General features: G+C 41.6%; 1 long non-coding RNA gene across 2 annotated transcripts in view; it reads left to right on the top strand.

The window, feature by feature from the left end:
- Positions 1 to 12604: 12604 nt before the first annotated feature.
- LOC102014818 overlaps positions 12605 to 19970 on the top strand; it is a 113578-nt gene continuing 106212 nt past the window's right edge. For both annotated transcript variants that reach the window (XR_001234723.1, XR_001234724.1), the window contains exons 1-2: positions 12605 to 12739; positions 12879 to 12974. This is a non-coding gene — a long non-coding RNA (uncharacterized LOC102014818). The remainder of the gene's footprint in view (positions 12740 to 12878; positions 12975 to 19970) is intronic.

Below are 19970 nucleotides of genomic sequence, written 5' to 3'. Positions count from 1 at the left end.
TTGTATGGCATGTATTCAAAGAGTGTCCTGTTGTATGGCATGTTGTTTAAAGTTTGAATGATTCACACATGTCTGTGGGTGGGCATCTATAGTCGTTGCATGGTGGGCCAATTGTGTCACTGTTTCTCTGTGTCATGATAGATCTCAACTGAGTGGCAGCGGCTGGCCTAAGGGCCGGCGTGCAACAATGCTCGCCGCCGCATGGCTCCCCATGTGCCGGGGACCCTCCCTCCGGGAGCCTACGAGGCAGGAAGCTAGCCAGCCGGAAGACGGCGCTCCACGCCCGTGGCTCCCTGTGCACCGGAAGCCCTCCTTCCGGGGCCTGTAAGGCAGGGAGTGAGCTGCCGGTACGAAGACCGGCACTCCCCGCCCGAGGCTCCCCGTGCACCGAGGGCCCTCCCTCCGGGAGCCCACGAGGCAGGAAGCTAGCCAGCCAGAAGACCGGCGCTCCCCCCCATTGGTTTCTTTTGATTGGTGAATTGAGACCATTTACATTGATGGTTATAACTTATATATGGTGATTTTTCCTTGTCATATTATTTTCCTGTTGGTTCCCTCTACTTCTCCTCTAGAAGATTTTTTAGTATAAATAATATTTTTATATGATCTGAGCACCTAAGTATGTTCTATAAAACATGTTCCCCACTTATATTAATTGGAGATCTTTATGGTGGGGTGGGTAGAAAAGGTTGGTATCTTAATCTTCTTAGTGTTTCTAGGGCAGAACACCCTAGAATGGATAATTTACAAAGAAAAGAATTTATTTCTCATAATTCTGGAAGCTGGAAACTCACTGTTAAAGAAGTTGGTATCCAACAAGAGTTTTCTTTCTATTCATCCCACAGCAGAAGACTGAAGGATGAGAGTGCAGGTAGAGCAGAGTAAGACACCAAGAAATCTTTTTTTTTTTTTTTTAATAACAGATCCACGGTTGCACTAACTAACCCACTGCTGTAATGACTACCTTGATCCATACACCCCAGTGACCTTATCACCTCATAAATGGCACCTGCCGGTCGCTGTTGCATCAAGGATTAAGTATCTAATAGTCACTTTTGGGGGACACAGTTGAACTATAGCGGGAAGACACTTTTAAAATGAAAATTTTATTTTTATAAAGTTTCACAACTCTATAATACAGTTTTAAAGTATATCATTCTTTGCTTTTTATAATGAAGATGCACCTTACTTATTTGTAAAGTTAATATGTTACCAGGGTGATATTGTAAAGTCATGAAAAGTATACTTGTATGATGTGGATCTTCTATGGTGCTCAAATATTGACTTAGGGCATTTTTTGGTGATTTATCACATGGGATTTGTGTACATCATTCTTCTTAAAGGAAGCAGAAATCTTGAATGTATTAGCAGAAGCGTGTACACTCTGAGTTCTGATGGTATGCGTGGAACTCCTGTACTTCTGTTTACTCTCTTTCGGTGAACTTGAATGTATATCCTAATAGACCTACTGGCATTAGGATGTCTGACTATCAGACTGACCTTGCTCTATTCTTAGCCATTGTGATGCTTGATCTTCATTGTCAACTTGATTGCTTGAAAGATTAGTAAAGTACCCTTCTGGGTGTGCCTGGTGGGTCATGGAGGCGTCACCTTGGGAACTATATCTGATTCCTGGCCCCTTCCTCACTGGCTCTTTCTAACTGCAACCAAGAATTGAGCAGGTTTTCTCTGCCAGACTCTTCCACCATGTTTCTGCCTTGAAGCCAGCTGCCCATAAACTAAAACTGTTTTTTTTTTTTTTTTTTTTCTTCCAGTACCAGGAATTGAACTCACTACCTTGTGCTTGCAAGGCAGGCGCGGTGCCGCTGAGCTAAGTTCCCAGCCTCAAGCTAAAACTTCTGAAACCATGAGTTACAAATAAAGCTCTCCTGCTCTAAGTTGTATATGTTGGAAATTTTGTCCCAGCAACAAAAAGTTGACCAATATAGCTGACTACCCCATGCCTTTGATCCAGCTCATTAGTACGAGGCTTTTAGCACTATCAACATTACTTGACAGAGATCTCTATTCCTGATATTGGCATTGCCCAGAACTTTGGAGAAATTATTTACCCAGAAATATTTTCCTCATTTCATTATCACATAGTAATAATAAACACTTGGGGAAATCAAACTGCTGCTTAAGGTTGGGCCAGAATGTAGCACTTACTTGAAAGGCATATTTTCATTGTATAGCTCCATGAATTGAACAATAACTGGACAATTTCTTGAAAAGTTTTCATGATCTAAAAGTTTCTTAGCCCAATAGTTTTCTTTTTAGTGCTGGGGAAAGGAACACAGGGACTTTGCATACCAAACACATGCTCTAGCACTGAGCTAACTACACCCTCAGCCCAGCTTAACAGATTTTTAAAAGCATTTAATGGACTAAGAAAGCTTTTTTTTTTTTTCCTATTTCCTGTCTCTACTTAAGGGTTAATTAAATTCTTCAGACCAGTAGCTCACCTAACTTTACTTCAAGAAAACAAAGGTTTTCACCGGTTTTAAACATTATTCCTGCAGTCTTCAAAATCTCTTCTAGCAGCAACATATTAACCTACTTAATTAACATGTACTTTATCTACTTCAAGGCCAAGCAGGGTCCAGTTATGGCCTATGGCTAATTTTACCTTTTTCCTTTTTGTAGCCTCTTTCTGCTCTCCACTTTCCTCCATTAGCCTTATCTGCTTACAATAAAAGTTCAATAGGAGACTAGCAATCGCATGATAAAATTAAATAGAATGCCACAGAAAGGCCTGGGAATTTGAAAGTTGCTTTTTAACTTCAGCAGGGAAAAGGAATAACACAGCCTCTGCTGTTGGCTTGGAAATTTTGTGTGGCAAGTACATGAGGCTTATTCTGTTTGCTTGCTGTTATTAAACACTTTAATTCTTTGCAGGAGAATCATACCTAAGAGGGGTCACTACTGAGGGACACAGTCCCCTGGAAAGGGAAGTGCTATCCTGTTGATGCTACCCAAACCGGTTAGGGACTGTTAATTTTGTTGTTCATTTAGGCATGCATGGTTGCCACAGCAACAATCTCATAGTTCTTTCAAGCTCTCTGTGCATCAAGCATCTCTCTCCTTCCTGTCACAGACTGAACCCCTTGCTTGGTCTTCTGATGAACTACATATTCTTCAAGGATTCCTTGAGAGAGAAGAGATTTTTTGCCAGATCCAGACAAAGGAGAAACCTACATGAACGTGAACCCCTCTCCCCCGATGGCTGCTTCAAAGGATCTCAGAATGGGTAGTTTAGAAGGTAGATAGATGATTATTGAAAATCTTGGTCAGCTGAAATGTGAATAAGTCCTTGGCAAAGTTCGCAGCTAATCTTTTATGCAGGGTGGCCAGGACACTGAGTGTCCTGATTAAAGCCAAAATTGTAAATTCTAGCACAAACTCCCAGTGGTATGCAGTAATAGGGTACAATCTCTTGCCAACTCTTTTTCATAATCAAAGAACTTCTTAAGGACCACATAGAGTTCAGAAAATATGTCTCCTAAAGGGACACATTCATTTTTTCTTTTTGTCTCTCTAACCAGGGGATGATAGGGAAAGCTGATGTGCTTTTGAAAGATTTGTTGTTGCTGAAAGATGATTATCTTTGAAGACCTCACTTGACATGAGTCCTTGTCTTAGATCCTGCCATAATTTATTTCATCTGCAGCACATAAGCTTACATATCACATGGTTTCTCTTATATGAGAAACTCAAAATAGAAATAAAGATCAAAATAAAATATAGATAATAAGTAGGGAGATAGATCTTTTTCAAATGGGAAAGGGATTAAGAGATGAAGGGAGGTGGGCAGGAGGGAAGGGTAAGGGGATGATAAAAGAATTGAGATGTATTATGTATGTTACCAACTCCCCACAAGGAATGTAATCATGTACTGTGAACACATACTAATAATAAAAGCCAAAGAAGCAATGGAGAAGAGTTATAATTTATGGATACATTACACACTAGCCAAGTGGAGGGAGCTGAGATAGACAGGCTGTCTTTTTATAGCTACTGAAAGGAGCTGTTGTAAGTCCTTATAGAATCCTTAGCTGAAACATACACGCAAATATTAGGACACCTGACTGAACATATTTATCAAAATTTCATTACAGTTTCTTCCTCCTTCTGTCATTATTCCGATCATCAGGATGATCAAGGACAGATTTCTATATTTCTGCATAGAGGCTTACTCATTCCTCTTCAAAATTCTCTTACCTAATGGCACCTATTGTTCAATCATAAGTAATATTTAACAGTAAAGTCTTTTATCAGGAGTAAATTATCCTTGAGAAGGATTCAACTTGGGATTCTTTGTTGATTAAGTAAATTGTCATTTTTCCCCTTTTCAGTTTGGAAAAGAAACCTCTAGACTAACTACTGTTCTTGGCAAGAAGGTTGAGCCTGGGTTATTCAGACTTCTAAAAGACAATGAGCAGGTTTTGGCTCTGTTTGTTTTCTGTAAGTCTTTGCATGGACTCTTGGGGCTCATTTCTGGAAGTCTCTTCCATCCCAATCATTCTTTCTGGACTCTTTTTATTTTTCTTCCCATATTATCAGCATAGACACCTCCTATTTATTTATTTATTTATTTATACCTCAGATAATAATATCATAGTATTTTTGAGTTGGAAATGATTCCTATCTTCTCTCGAATTCTGCCCTCATAAACTTGGCAATACTTGACTATGCTCCTGTTGTCTATCTTTAAAAACTTGAAGCTGGGCATGGTGACACAAACTTGTAATTCCAGCACTCAGGGGATGGAGTTAGGATAGCCATGAGAATGAGGCCAGCCTGGGCTACATAATGAGTTCAAGTCCAATCTGAACTACAAACTCTGTGTTAAAAACACCAAAACAAAGCAAAAAATCCCCCTTATATACATAGATATGTTAATAGCTGAGTACAAGCCAAACATTTTATTATGTCCAATTAATTATACCAATATATATTTTTCTTAGCCATTCATTCATCCATTCTCTTTTTGGTGGTACTGGGGTTGAACCCAGGGCCCGAGCTACATCCTCAGCCTTTTTTCTTTTTTCTTTAAGGACTAGAGTCTTGCTAAATTGCCCAGGTTTGACTCAAACTTTTGATCCTCCTGTCTCAGCTTCTCTCCCATAATTTCTTATAAAGATTAACTGAAATAATGTGTACAAAGGCTCCTTGGAAAGTGTGGAGTATGACAGATAAGTACAGGGTATATGAATATTCATCCTCAATACCTGACCCTGGGGTCCACATCAGCACAATGGCTTTAACTGTGTTCTTGGCTGAAGTGGCAAAAACCTATCAGAAATACACTACAAAAATATGCATTTCCCTGGACTAAATAATTTCATTACTAGAAATCTATACTGCAGAAATATTAATATATTTATATATGACAACAAACACTAACTGAAGTATTGTGATTGAGAAACTGGGAACAATTTTAGTTTTTCATCAGGAGGAAGACAGTTAAATAAGTATCCATACAGTGGAATGCACTGCCACTATAAGCAAACAAGGTTGATGTATTCTGCAATTGCATAGAAATATCTTCAAGGCATATGGTGTGTAAAAAAGCAATTCATAAAATAACATGTAGCGTATAATCCCATTTATGGTATAAAAAAGAAAATTGCACAGAAATGAAACAAAGCCACACCTATATATGTGAATACACTTGTAGTAAGTTTGTAATGTCCCTAGTTGCTGAGCTAGCTCCTTTTATGTGCCCTGCACCATTGAGAGTAGAGGTTAAGAACTGAATTCTGGAGGCTGAGAGTATAGCTCAGTGGGAGAGCATATGCTTAGCATGCATGAGGCCCTCATTTCAATCCCCAGCACCGCACAAAAAAATTAAATCTAAAAGTGAGTTCTGGAGTCACGATGATTGGCTTCATATCCAGACATGATACCATGCGTGTGATTATGGACAAAGGAGAATGTATTTGTACTTCACATTCCTACCCCTAAAATGGAATAGACAATATTAATAACTTTTTCTAGTGTGGTAATAGGAATTGAACTCAGGACCTTGCCCTTGCCAGGCAGATGCTATGCCACTGAGCTATATCCCTGCCCAATAATTTTAAATGTATAGCAATAAATCTAGAATACATTTAATTACCCCAGACATAGGATAGTGTCAAATACTCTTGTGAAGGTAGAATATAGTGCTGTATAGATGTTTTAATTTTATTTCCGACCTCTACTGTAAGTCTGAATATGGAGACTTTAATGTTTCTGTGTCCCCTAAATGGCTAGCAAATTCTAGGCACATGGCAGATCCTGGACACATATACTATAAAAGAATAATGATTTCTTGTTGTCTAACCAAAAATAAAAGATTTTGACTTGAATTTTCCTGATAAATTATTTGTTCATTAATGTACCAATAAATCATTAATTGAAGAGCAGATGTTGAGTACCCAGTATAGGCCAAGCATAGTAGGTGTTGGTATTTTGTGACAGTGAAAGGATTACATAAATATCTCATTAGAATGAGTCCTCTCTGTCAGTCTGAACTGGTACAAAGTTTGCTACTTGATCTTGAATCCCACTTTGAAGAACACTCTTCAGTGACTCAGGTGAAATCTCAGAGAGGAAGCCAGCAGAGCTCCGAAGAAGCTCATGGAATGTGGTGTGCTCCAGGTGAGTCTGAAGGTCACAGAGCTCAGAATCCTGTCCTCTGAATGAAAGACCTATGATGAATGCTTCAGTCACTGGGAGGGCTGAAGCTTGCACAGGAAGCCTGGGGTATAAAGCCATCTCTTCATTGCTGCCCTGCCTGGGTTGGAAACTATGCCCCACCATCTGGAAAATAGGCAACATTGGGTAAAACACCTGCTCTCTCTGCTTAAGTTTCCTCCTCTGTTGAATGGAGGTGACAGTATAACCACCTTGTGTGTCTTGTTGATGAACAGCCATGATTTATTTAAAATAATTAATATAACGATTAGTATATTTAAACATTCAAAAATGGTAGCTATTATTAAAGTTAATTTTAGCAAAATATTTAATGATAATGCATTATATACTTAAAAATGTTTAAGAATAGATTATAAGTGTTCTCACCACAAAAGATAAAAAAATGTGAGGTGATACATACTTTGGTTAGCTCAATTTAGCCACTCAACAATGTATTTATCAGGACAACATTGTCTACATGATAAGTATGTATAGTTCTTGTCAATTAAAAAATAAAATTAATCTTACAAAGAAAGGATGCAGACAAGTCACCAATGTGGAGATTCATGAGACTGAAAAAATATGAAAATGGGATGATGGGAGAACATTTGAGGAGACAGTGAACAGAGAATCAGGGGCAGGGTGTGAGCACAATGGCCAAAGAATGGAAGAATTCTAGGATAGTGTTAGAATTTGTTCATTCATCCAGGTATTCATTCCATAGATATTTATTAAGCAGCTAATGTATGCTAGGAGCTGTTTTAGTTGTTTAGTTGCTGATTTTATGCAATGATTGTAATATCCCACTCTCAAAACTCATATTTTAGGGGAAGATGCTCACTACCCACTTCCCCTCTTAACACATGAAGGAATCCCTGCTATACTGAATTGTGGGCTGCTGTCCTTTATTTTCATGTCTAGGAAAGTGCATTAATAAACAGCTGCAGCCCTGTCCCCTCTTGGGCAGTGGGAAATGAGAAGTTCCTTTTAGAGTACTGACATGTAACTCTACTCAGAGGAAATCATACCAAACTCTGAATAAAGCGAATCTATTTCCTATGATAGCATTACAAGGGTTCTAGAGGCCTGGAGAAATACAAATTTTGATAAATACAACCCAAGACTGGAAGGCTGTGAAGAAACATCCACCATCCTGGTTTTTGAGTGTCAAGAATGCAATAGAGGGTTTCATTCTCTTGAGGCAGACTCATGAGGCTTAAGGAGAAGGGCGCCAACACAGCAGAAAGGCCCAGCAGCCTCATATCTGGTTTAATTTTCAGCCCTGTCTGTCTAGCTCATTATGTCCTGCATTCTATTCTCCTTACCGCCAAAGCTCTCCCTGGGCAGGAGGCAAGCCTTCCCTCCAGGGAGGTCAGGAAGGATTGCAGAGCTTTGCTTCATGCAAACAGCACCTCTCCTTCCCTCAGGGAAGGAGCTTTCACTCTCCTTGCTGTGTGGATGGACTGAGGAACCCCCAGGGCCTGGCAGCAGGTCAGTGCCAAGTCAAGCTTCTAGTACTAGACAGAGGCAGAGTGTTTTATCTGAACTTAATTCCAATTTCAGGAGCACATTCACTGCCTCTTATTTTTTATTTGAATTTAATCTTCATGGATCACAATTTCGTTCAGAGGATCCATCCAGCAAAACCCATGATTCCGTGGGCTCCTGATCCTTAGCTGACTCATAGAGAAGATCACCTCCCTCACTATACATGAGGGATCAGGGCTCAGGAAAGTCAAACGAGCAGCCAAAGTCAAGAATCCAGTTGGTGAAGGTGCTGAACTAGATACAAAGCTACCGTCCCTAGCCAGGGTTCTTTCTACCATACTAACACATTTTAATTAGTAATAGGAAAACCTGAAGAATAGCTCAAAAAAACCCTACAATAAAGCTCTTGGCATTGTAGGTAAAAGAAAGTATACAAATGATGTAGTACAGGCCTCTGAAAGAAGTTTTAGAGTTCCAGAGTCCTCCCGCCCCTTACTTTGTTTAAAATAATGCCTACATTGGCTCAGCTATGAATGCAAGTTGTGTTCTTGTGGGTGTGCCTGTGTGTGTCCTGGAGGTGATGTCAGCGTAGCTCTCTGGAGATATTAAGATGATGATTCCTCTTGGGTTTTATTTGGTAGCAAAAACAATCTGGTGGTTTTGGTTTTCCTTGTCTTATGAGCTAGGGGAGTCAGCCAGGAGGACAATATCTCCTGACTTTCTATGTGGTCATTATCCATAATCCATTTAGACCACATTTAAGACCACTGGATCTTAAATGACCCCCCAGGGACTGTTCATGTGGTCATCTGTGGGGAGGGAAACAGAGAGGTGTGCAGGCAAGCAACACTGGCCAAAATATTTCTTCTGAAAGCTTGCCTGTGTCCAATGTGAATTCACCACTGGAAAACTGCCATATTTTCTATTTTAAGGTTTCCATGTCCTTTATATTACTGAACTACTTCTTATTCTACTTTGTAGTGTGGAGAATAAAGATGACAGATAATGGGTGCTGGGACTGGAATGTCTGATTTCAAATCCTGGCTCTGTATCTACTAATTGTGTGGTTATGGGTGAGTGACTTCATCTGTCTGTATTTGCTTCTTACCTGTAAAATGATTTGAAAAATTTATCTCACTCAAATGACTGGTGTGAGGACTAACCAGACACAATGTGTACAAACGAGAGATAGTACCGGGCATGCAGTAACCACTTACTGCTACCTGTTACCGTCAACACCTCTTGCTCATGTAGCTCAGATTTTGGAAAGGTACTAGATCAATGGACCAGGAGATGCAGGGTCTTGTCCAGGGTCTCATTTCTACATAGCTGCATGAACTTGGGACCGTTACTTTATCCCAACTCATAGAGTACAAAGTATGGAAGCAAATACATCCAGCATCCTCATTTTAGAAATGAAATGAGGCCCCAGAGAGGAGAAGACACTCACCCAAAGTCCCCAGGGAGTCAGTGTCTAGCCAGGATGAGCCAGGAACATTCCCTTGACTTCCAGCCCAGAGCTTCCCATCAGTACTTTGGACACATAAAACCTTGCCAAGTGTGGATCTGAGGACTCTGGGTTTGACAGAGAATTATTCCCTAACATGCTGTCTTTAGGATCATAGCCATCCCAGAAACAGTGAATAATATGTCATGGTTGGTTTTTAAGTATATCAGAAGTAGAGTGGCTCTTTTAGAATGCTACTGCTTAAGGGGCAGAGGATGTAGCTTAGTGGGACGAGGTCCTGGATTCAATCCCTAGTAACAGGAAAGTAATATGTACTGTAAGCTACTGCACCTATGAAAATCTCAGTAAATCCATTCTAGCCAAACAGGACAAAGTTGGCCAGGTTCCTAAAGTTCAATGACTTAAAAATTGACTGTTTCTTCTTTTCTTTACTTTGTTCCTCCCAGAGCAAGTTAGAGGAACACTATCTCTACCTCAGGCTGTGGAGGTCTCCTTTTGAACTCACATTATAGGCTCATGTCATCCCTTTTCTTCTCTCCTTGGATTCCCACTCACATCTTGGGATCACATGTTGACCGTATTGTTACTCTTGGATGTGTGGTTTGACCTGCAAGATCCTCTTTCTGTTCTGTACCCTAGCCATGGCAGACACCCCACAAAGCCAGTGCTCTGGTCATTATTCTAAATATGTCTCAGACTCTGTCTCTGGGCCATTGCTTATATATGCCTCCTCATTGCTTCTCTGCTCAGTCCCCATACTCTTCCAATGTCTACAGAGCCTATAATGGTCTCCCTACTTGGAAGTAGTCTCCTGTTCCTTAAACTTTTTTTTGGTCTTGAGTATAGACCTTGGGGCCTCGGCACTGAGCTATAACCCCAATCCATTTTTTTTTTTTTTTAAATTTTGAGACAGTATCTTGCTAAGTGTTTAATTTGCTTAGGCTGGGCTCAAACTTGCTATCCTTTTGCCTCAGCTTTCCAGAGTTCTAGGATTACAGGTATGTGCCACCAGGCCTGGCTTCCTTATAACCTTTGAAACACCTATCAACTGTAACTGATAATTGTGTCTGTAGTGGTCTTACCTCCCTTAATAAGCTCCTGAAGAATCACACAGGAAACATCTTCTTATCTCCCAGAGCATCTAACAGAGTTCTTTGTCCATTGTAGGAGCTCAGTTAGATCTGCATTAGCCACTGTTGACTGGTTGGTTGTGTAGGGGAGTCAGGGGCTCAAGTCTTAATAGAAAGGTTGCTCCTTCATAACCAAAGGTGCTTCATTCTCAGGTATCACTGCAAGTCTGTGGAGAATCAGCCGGCCAGCCATCTTTCTTTGGTTATAGCTATTGTGAGGTTTCTTGAAGCTTTGGCATTGCCTAGTGATTTTGAGAATTCTACTCTTTAGAAATCTGGTGTGAAACATTTTTGAAATTAAAGTCCACTAAAATTAATTTTGCTTTTCTTTTTCTGTTGTCAGAGGCTGAGGATCCAAGGTGGATAAGCAAAACAATTAATATACTTCAAAAATATGAGTATAGTTGAAGGACCTAGAAAGGCAGGATGAGTAAAGAGCCCCAGAGCATTCACTCAACCACTCATTTGCTCAATCAGCGAACAGAATTTGAGCAGTTTGATCTTTTACATTTCAAGAGGAAACATAGTTGTGCATTATTTATGTAAAATCTTCTATAGCCCTATGCTAGGGTCTGTGCTTCTGAAATTCTGTTAGCTAAAATAAGTGGTCCAAAGTAGTTGGTGTTCACAAATCAAACCCAGTGTTTTATTCTCTAAGATCAAATTCTCCATGACAAATGCTATCCCCAAATTTGGGAAAAAATGAGAAGAATGCAAAGATTAATCCCAGGAGGCCTTTTAAATAAGCCTTTCTTCCTCTATTTTCTGTTTCCTTTCAAAATCTGGTATTCAGAGAATAATAGGTGAGTACTTTTGTGGCTGAATAAAACATGTAAATTGAAATTCTTGGGCCAGTAATTAAAATAAGGTACTCACTGAGTGATGTTTATTTTCCAGCTCCCAGACTGTGAGTTTAATTCCTTTTCAAGCCGTATTTTTTTCTTTTTTCTACTTTTTTTTTTTTTTTCAATCACAGAGATTAAAGCAGCCTGAATTCACAATAGCATTTTATAAAAGGAGGGGGTGGGGACCTGCAGTGGTTTTAGCACTTTGATGTCTCCAATGTGAAATCCATATTTTGAGAGCCCTGATGGATCTAAATAGTATTTGGGATAAAAACTTAAGCCCCAGAGCTGTGGCCATTTGTAGAGAAAAATGCCCGTGAAGAGCGAATGTTGACATTCATCTCACATCTCACCACTGGATCTTACAATAAAGTGTTTCCATTCTCCTCTGTGAAGCTTGGGTGATGTACATATCACATGATTGTGGTGTGTTCAGTTTTTTTGCCTGCTGCCCACAGAGTTATTAATAGCTGTTAATATTGGCTTGAGACTTCGGGCAGTTCATTTGTGCTAGGTAAGAACAGGTAGGAGAAAAAAAAAATTCCCAGGAACACATTGTTTTCTGTAAAACAAAGAAAGCATCATAGAAGTCCTTCTTTTGACCCAGATATACCTGAGGGATCTAACTGTAGTTAAGGATTGAGGTTTTGAAGCTGGAATGGTCTCACTAGCTTGTTTTCACATGCAGGTGCTTTGGTGAAATTTTAGATATTTCATGGACCTTTGATCATATTCATAAGCTCCTAGGTGGCAGGAAGCTTTGAAATCCAATAAATATAAAAATCCAAGAATACATTTTGAGAATTACTTTCCTGCTAAAAGGCTCAAGATGAAATTAATTTTGTTTCTGCTTTGAAGCCCCCTAGGTCAGATAGGGCTTTTTCATCAAAGTGCATCTCAGGAGCTCTGCTTCCTTCTGCTATCATGTTGTGTTTGTGATGTCATGAGTGGTTACCATGGAGGTAATTATCATGATGTGGGAGATGTGTGAATTCAGGTGTGGAGAAGCTCAGCAGTGAGAGATTGATCTCTGAGAAAAAAAGACAAATCTCCTTTCATTCCAACTTCCTTAGTAACACAAGGGCGAAACAGGAAAAAAAGAAAGAATGTAAATACGATAACTGAAAGTAAGCTTCTGAACAGCATACCCTTTATGCTTTGCATGACATATTTGAAAGTCTTCCATTTATTTGTTTTTTAAAAACATTACATTTTGGTCACATATCTTATAGGAATGCTAAAAATAAATTTTATGTTCTTCCTTAGGAAAAAATATGGCTGTGCTAGAAGAAGAGAATACAATATTATTAAGCCCAAGGAGAATAGGAAGATCTTTGGAGTGATACTCTAGGAGCCTCAAAGGTGATATGTTTTTGCCCAGTTTGGGAAAGGGGGAGGCTGCTGCAATCTGCAAATACTACAAAAATAAGATGCAGCCAAGCTAACAATGCAGCCAGTCTGGCTTTCTGCTGGCATTTGACAAGCTAGGGAAATGAGACTGCAAAAATCCGCAGGGAATTCTTTCCCCCTTCACATTAATGAAATACTACACATTTCTTTCTTGGGACTAGGGTGATAGGGGTGAGGACTCAGGTGCTGCTGAGCAAGTATTTTAAGGAACTGATCCAGAATTCTCGTCTCTGGCTTGGAATAATCAATGTCATTACTGCTTGTTTGGAAGCTTTGTCTTTTCTTGGAAAGGAGCCAGTGCTGGCAGACTCAAGCAAATAGAGCGGTGGCTGGTGATAGAGGGACCCTGCTGAGTGGATAGGCCGAGTGCCTTTCACACTAGATTCTATGTGAGACCTGGGTTCAAATCCCAGCTTTGCCATGGTATATTTTCCCTTTGACTTTCATCAAAGCCCTTAACTGTTCTGCTTTCTCATTCTATTAATCAAGTGGGACTATTGTAACAATAAATATATTGTACATAAAATACATATATTTTTAGGCAGTCTACAAATACAAGGGATTAGATCTTGTTATCTGGGGTTCCATGTCAGCACATGGATTTTTTTCTTATGGTACTCTTCCTGACCTACAAGAGAGCACTTTCTTGAAAGAATTGATATTTGCAGTCAACTCTCCATGGCACTGCTTTGAGGAAAAGAAAGTCATGACCCTAGAAAGGCTCCTCAGTTCCTGTAGAGTCAAGTGAAAATTCCTTAGCCTGGTATCTGAGGCTTTACCTAACTACTCCCCAGCTAAGGCTTCTGCTCTTACTTCTTTATTCCAACAGGCGGCCCCTTCACTTTGGTCAATCTGATTGGCTGCTGGACATGCCTGCGGCCTTCCTTGTACTTGTTTTGTCTTCCTTAACCCAACCTTGATCCTCCCCTGCGAACAACGTCTGCTACTAGCATCACATATGCATTGTGTAGCTGTGCACTGTGTAAGAATCTCTAATGAGGGCAGAGGGGACATGGGTTTAAATCCAGCCAAGTCATAAGTCCTGCTGAGGATCTTTGTCTGCCAGGAGGAAAGGCACCTTTTTCTAATTAGAAATAGGAACTGAAGAGAGTAGGAGTGACTCTGCATGCATCAATAATGCTAAGTTTACATCTGTATTTGTCCTATATTTTCTCAAGATTATAAGCTCCTTGAGGATACAGGCTTTGGTTTGATGTGAATAGTACAGATAAAATAATGCACAACTGTTCTGAGCTATTATGAATGTACTGGTTTTGAGCAAGAGAGTGCACTAGAAGGTCTTTGAGGACAGAGCTTCTGTTTTTTTTTCCTGCCAAACCCTGCACCTCAGAGGTCCTTAAGTGAGAAATACATGCCCAAGAAATCTGATTGCTCACTTACCTGTAGTAACAGAAAACATCCATGAAATTCTTCTTTTTAAATTCTGCAGTACCAATATTGGCTTCTTGGATGGGGAAGTGAGGAATTAAATGGTAGTTTTACCTCAGAGAGTCTGATGCTGGGTCTTAGGTAAGGCTGTTGGGTGTGAGTTGATCTGGTCACTTACTTCCAGAGCAGCAGTGCCCTGGGGCTTTGTTGTGGGCCGGAAAGGTGGCCTGTACCTTACCCCTCTCTCAATGGTGTCCTCTGTGTGCTGAGGACTTCAGGAGGGTATCAGTGTCTCTGTTCCCAAGATGTTCCTGGATCATTATTGAGAAATACAGATATGTAGGAAAGTGGCCATGAACTGGCACAAGGGGCGCCACTGTAGCAAGAGCAGGTACAGAGCTTATCAGGTCACTGTGAGGCAGCCGAGACCTGCTCTGTCTGTCCATGCAGGGACAGGCATAGGTGGTGTGATTATAGAAAGAAGATGGCTTTGAATGGTGGTACAAAACAATCTCATTCATGTCTACAACTTCTTTTATAATCCACGTGCAGGTGACTTTTAAAATGTGTATCTCCATCCAAATGCAGATCTCCATTCCAGCTCCATCCTTTCCTGTTATTTCTACCTGAAAGCCTCAAAGGCTCCCTAAACCCAGTCTGTGCCAAACTATTCTCAAGTTCTTTTCACCCAAGTCTGATCGTATTCTGAAGTTCCATCTTTCCGGATGGCACCGCCCATCCATCTGGTTTGGTCAACTCTGGTTTGGTAAATTAATTTGCTTGGCTTGCTTTCTACTCCCAGCAGCCTGTCCAAGTTTACGTCTGCATCTCTTGTCTGGAATGGATGCAATTTCCTCCTCGACAGATGTCCAGGTCCACTCTGGGCCTTCTAGTGCCTTCTCACAGCAGCTGGACCGATCACTTCCAAATGCAAGTGTGATCGTATCATATGCTCCCCAAACTGCACTCCTCCCCCACTAAAGCCTCTTAATGCCTTTTCATTTCCCTTAAAATAAAGATTCAAATTCTCAGCATAGCCTCTTGGGTATTCATAGGCTCTGCTAACTTACTCAGCTTCCCTTACCTACCCCAGGCCTGAATGTCCTGAGTGGCTCTCGGGCTGAGAAGCTGCCTCAGCCTGGGGTGCTCTTTTCTGCTCCTGCCACCCCTTTCCTCTTTAGGCTGTCTGCCTAATTCATCTCTTCTCATTTTTCAGGTATCAGCTCAAATATCCCTTCTTGCCTCAGAGCATATTTTCTTATCAAACGTCACAGATCTTATCAAACACCACACATTTCTTTTTGTGGTTATTTCGTTGATGTCTGTTTTCCCTTAAAGGTTGTTAGCTCCTACATCCTGATTGGATTTGCCCTGTACTGCATTTCCAGTGCCCAGCACAGTGCCTGATACATTATAGACTCAGTTACGTTATAGACTCAATTAAACCTTCATTGAATGAATGAATATATGAAGCTTGTTCTGAAATGAAGAGCCATCCAGTGGGAAGTAGCCAGAAACATGGCCTGGGATGAGTTTGTGGCTCAGATAGTGCCCTGCAGGGATGTAGGGTGCTATGTGGTCTATAATGCAATAACCTGACTGCTCAAAGGTTAGGTTTTAGGACAGTGGCTCTGAGAAGGGCATTATATGGAAATGGAGAGGAAGGTTCTTGTACTAAGGGACAGATGGTAGGAGGCATCTGATGTAGACAACCTGGGACAGTGGAAGGAGTGGAAAGAGAAATGGAGAGGTAGTGTGTCTTTTCTTGTTGCTAAGGCAAAACACCCAACACCTAAAGTTAAAGGAGGAAAGGCTTATTTTGGCTCATACTTTGCAGAGATTTCATTCCATAGTAGGCTGGCTCCAAGGCAGGGTGGCATAGAGGCATCACAGAGGGAAAAAGCAGTTCATGGCATGGAAGATGGGAGGCAGCAAAAACAGCAAACAGCAAGTGATAGCAGCGAGCAACAGCAGCCCTCTTCCTGTCCCTTATACTTTATCCAGGCTACACACCCTTAGGGTGTTAGTACTCACACCTAGGGTGGACCTTCCTATTTTCCACACCTAGAGCTATGCCAAACCAATCAGTGGGCTATTTTATTAACCTTTAATCCCAGCATCACACACTCTAGACCCAGCCACTTTTGAAAAGCCCCAACTATGACTGCATGAACTTTTGGGAGGACATCTAGGTATAAGCCTTAACATAGGGACAAATACTTTTGAGTATTTTCCATTTTTTTTTCCTCCTAGGAAATGTAGTAAAGGAACCAAGAGACTTTACATGATTTAGAATGTTTAACCTGCCTAACCTGAACCTCTGATATACATGGGGAAGAGTGAGAGGGGTTCCATAGTTGATGGGGGGCGTTGTGAATCTGGGAGTCTTTTTCCTTTCCTGGGTGTATGTAGCCTGTGGAATATGTTTTTTTAAAACTTATTTGGATGGCGATAGCAAAAAGGCATAAATTAGGTGGCTTAAAAACAGCAGAAATTTATTTCTTCCAGCTCTAGAAGCTGAGAAGTTCAAGACCATGGTGCTAGAGTGGATGGGGTCTGGTGAGGATCCTCACACTAGTTTTTTGACCTCTTCTAAGGGCACTAAGGGTACTAATATCATTCACAAGGACTCCATCTTCATGACAACATTGCCTTCTAAAAACTCCCCTCCAAATACAATCCCATTGAAGACTGGATTTCAGTACAGGAATTTAGAGGGTGTAGAAACTTTCAGTCCATATAAGGAGGACAAGGCGATGTTAGGACCTGCTGTTCTGAGATGCTGTTGGATTGGTATATAAGAGGACATAGAATCCAGGGACACTCCTTTTGGACCAGATATTTCTGGGTCCCATTTTCCTGTCTTAACCTAGATGTCCATCATGACATCCTATTTTAACAGAGACCCCTTTAAGCATCTTATAATATAGGATATTTTGAGAGGGATATAATGTGGAAGGCAAATTGGTCTTGGGACCAGGGAGATAGGTAGCACATAACAAAGCATATTTACCTTGCGTTGAGTTTGGGGCCACACCTCCAGTTTTGCTAAAATTTCTATGGTTCCCATCTTTTGAGTCACAAATGTAATGCTAGGGTGCTATACTGGCTGAAGTAGATAGAATGCAAAGTTGATGCTACTAAATTTTAGCTTGTGGGAAATATGTCTTTTATTGATATAGCATCCTCTTCTAGAATGTCACCAAAATATTTGTGTTGCTGTTTTGCTAGTGTTTATGGCTATTGCATCTTATGTCATTTGTCATTTTTACATCACAAACAGGGTGCTATATTTGGTTGGTGCAAGGTTTGGCTTGCCCAGTTCCGGCTGGCACAGTTTCCATAGGCATGGCATCCCTAGAAGTTGTGCAAGATGGCCATTCTGCCCATGGAGTGTGTAAGGCAGGCACTAGCCTTAGTTTACTGGTTCAGACTGGAGAAATGCCTTGTTCAATGTCATGTGACAAGTAGATGCTGGAACTGCAGTCAGGCCACAGCTTCTGAATCTAAATCTGGTCTTAATTTTGCTGCTGCCTCCTGGCGGATCAGTGATTGAGTAAATGAGCGAACAAGGTAAAGGCAAATCTTCCATTCAAGAGCCAAATGGGCACACAGGGTAGTGATTTGTTAGAAAGGCTCTGAGTCCCATCAGCAGAACAAGCAGCCCTAATCTGCAGCTCGCTTGCCTGACAGGGTGAGCCGCAGATGAAGTAGCCTTGGGCATTTTCCTATTTTCTTTCCTAAATCCCTTACATCTTCCTGGCCATAACTCCTCTGCCTGTCCTGTTCCTGCAGGGGTCTCATTTTCTGTGATTACCAGGTCATCCTATTCCACAAGGTGTTCATTCATGAACTGCATTATTGTTTCAACAAGGAAGTATAAAAGACAGAACAGCCTTTAAAATACAAAGGAATTAATCTACTGGTGTAGAATTCCTGACTGGATCAGAGAGTCATGAATCCATGGGTCCTTTTGTGGGAGATCAGGAAAAGACCTTGGAAAATCACATAATGCAGATAAGAAACTGGAGGCTCCAAAAGTTATTGGGATTGTTGGAGACTAGAACTTATGCTTTTCCATTATATCATGTTTCCTCTAGCATTTTAAATTCAGATCTCCCTGACACGTTTTTCATCCTATGTGGCTGAGGACAGCCTTGCTTTTGGGCCATGTGTGCCCCATTGGTGTTTAGGGAGGCATGAGCGCCGTGTCAAGAGTACAGGGAGTGTGGACAGCAGTGTCCCAGACTCTAGTGTGACCTGGGATCCCTGCTTTTAAATGCCATTATGAAATGCAGTCTGTCTAGAGCTCAGTGCCTCTTCCCATCAGACTAATGCAGCTCGGGTGGAGGGGCAGGCTGGCTGCTGGCTGCCTGGCAATCTCTTGGAGCCCGGGAGAGGGATTATGCTCGCTCAGTGGGCCTCATCACTGTAATAAAAATGGGAGTGATGCTTATCGACTCATCAGGAATGCCCATTTAGACGATTACCCCGTTTCCAATCCCATTTCTAGAGAAAAGAGGATTGCTGGACACTTCCTCCTGCCCTGCCCCCACCCCTGGCTGGGTTATGTTTGTCTGTGGCTTCCTGAGAGGATGTGTTAGAGGTAGGCACGCGCGGCAGGCTGAGAGCGCTGCCCTCTTTGTCTTCCAGATCTGGCAGACCACAGTGGAATGGCCTCCCCGTGAGAAGTAGGAGAGGAGGAGAAACAGCCCTGCAGGGGCCTGGAGCAGCTGGCTGGCGTCACTAATTTCCTGCAGGGGACTTTGCTGACCGAGTCCACGTCACTCTCACTCTTCTCTCACCCCTCTGTGTTCTCTCAGGTGTTACTAAAATAAGCAAATGCAACTTGGGGCTGCGCTAGGCCAAATGCACTTATTTAACCTCATTTCTGTGGACCTAGGTATACAGCAACGTCACCTACTTGGAATAAGAGGGGGAGGATGTGTCCCTGGGTAGCTGGAATGCACGTTGTAAACTTTCACTTGCTGCCCAAGAAAGCCTTTGGGGTCTGGCCTAGAGACCCATAAGTGCTATTTCACATGGTGGTCTAATTAGCTTTGACACCTGAGCAGGTAGGAATCACACTCTTGCAGGTAAGGGAAGACTACCATAGGCTGGAACTAAGAGTTGAGTTAAATGGGTGGAATCCTGTGGATGGAATCCTGCTCAGAGGGGGATTTTGGAAGAATATCCCCTGAGATCGCCTCCCTCCAACAATGCAGTTTAGGGCTCTGAATGTTTCTGATCTGATTGTGTTGTCAAGGGGCACAGAAGAGGGGAAAGAAGACCTCAGTGAGGAGCTGGTGCTTAGCAGGGAGCGTGCCCTTGTGTTTTGAGGAGGCCCTGAGTTTTGGTGCTCAGGAATACTCGCCTGCTTTTCCTAAGTCCTCCAGGCTCAGTCTCTGTTCTCAACCCTCCTTCATTCTTTGTCAGCAAGAATGAATTCTTATGGATGTTTTTAAAAAGAGTACTGTGAGGTCTGGGGTGAGACAGGCCTGTCCTCTGATGCTGGCTCCCCCCTCATAGCTCATAGCTGAGCCTCTTTCCTCCTCTATG

The sequence above is a fragment of the Chinchilla lanigera genome, unplaced genomic scaffold (genome assembly GCF_000276665.1).
Source record: "Chinchilla lanigera isolate Chin_1 unplaced genomic scaffold, ChiLan1.0 scaffold00032, whole genome shotgun sequence".
Lineage (NCBI taxonomy): Eukaryota > Metazoa > Chordata > Mammalia > Rodentia > Chinchillidae > Chinchilla > Chinchilla lanigera.
The sequence above is the reverse complement of the archived record's forward strand: the minus strand, read 5'-3'. Positions and strand labels throughout refer to the sequence as shown.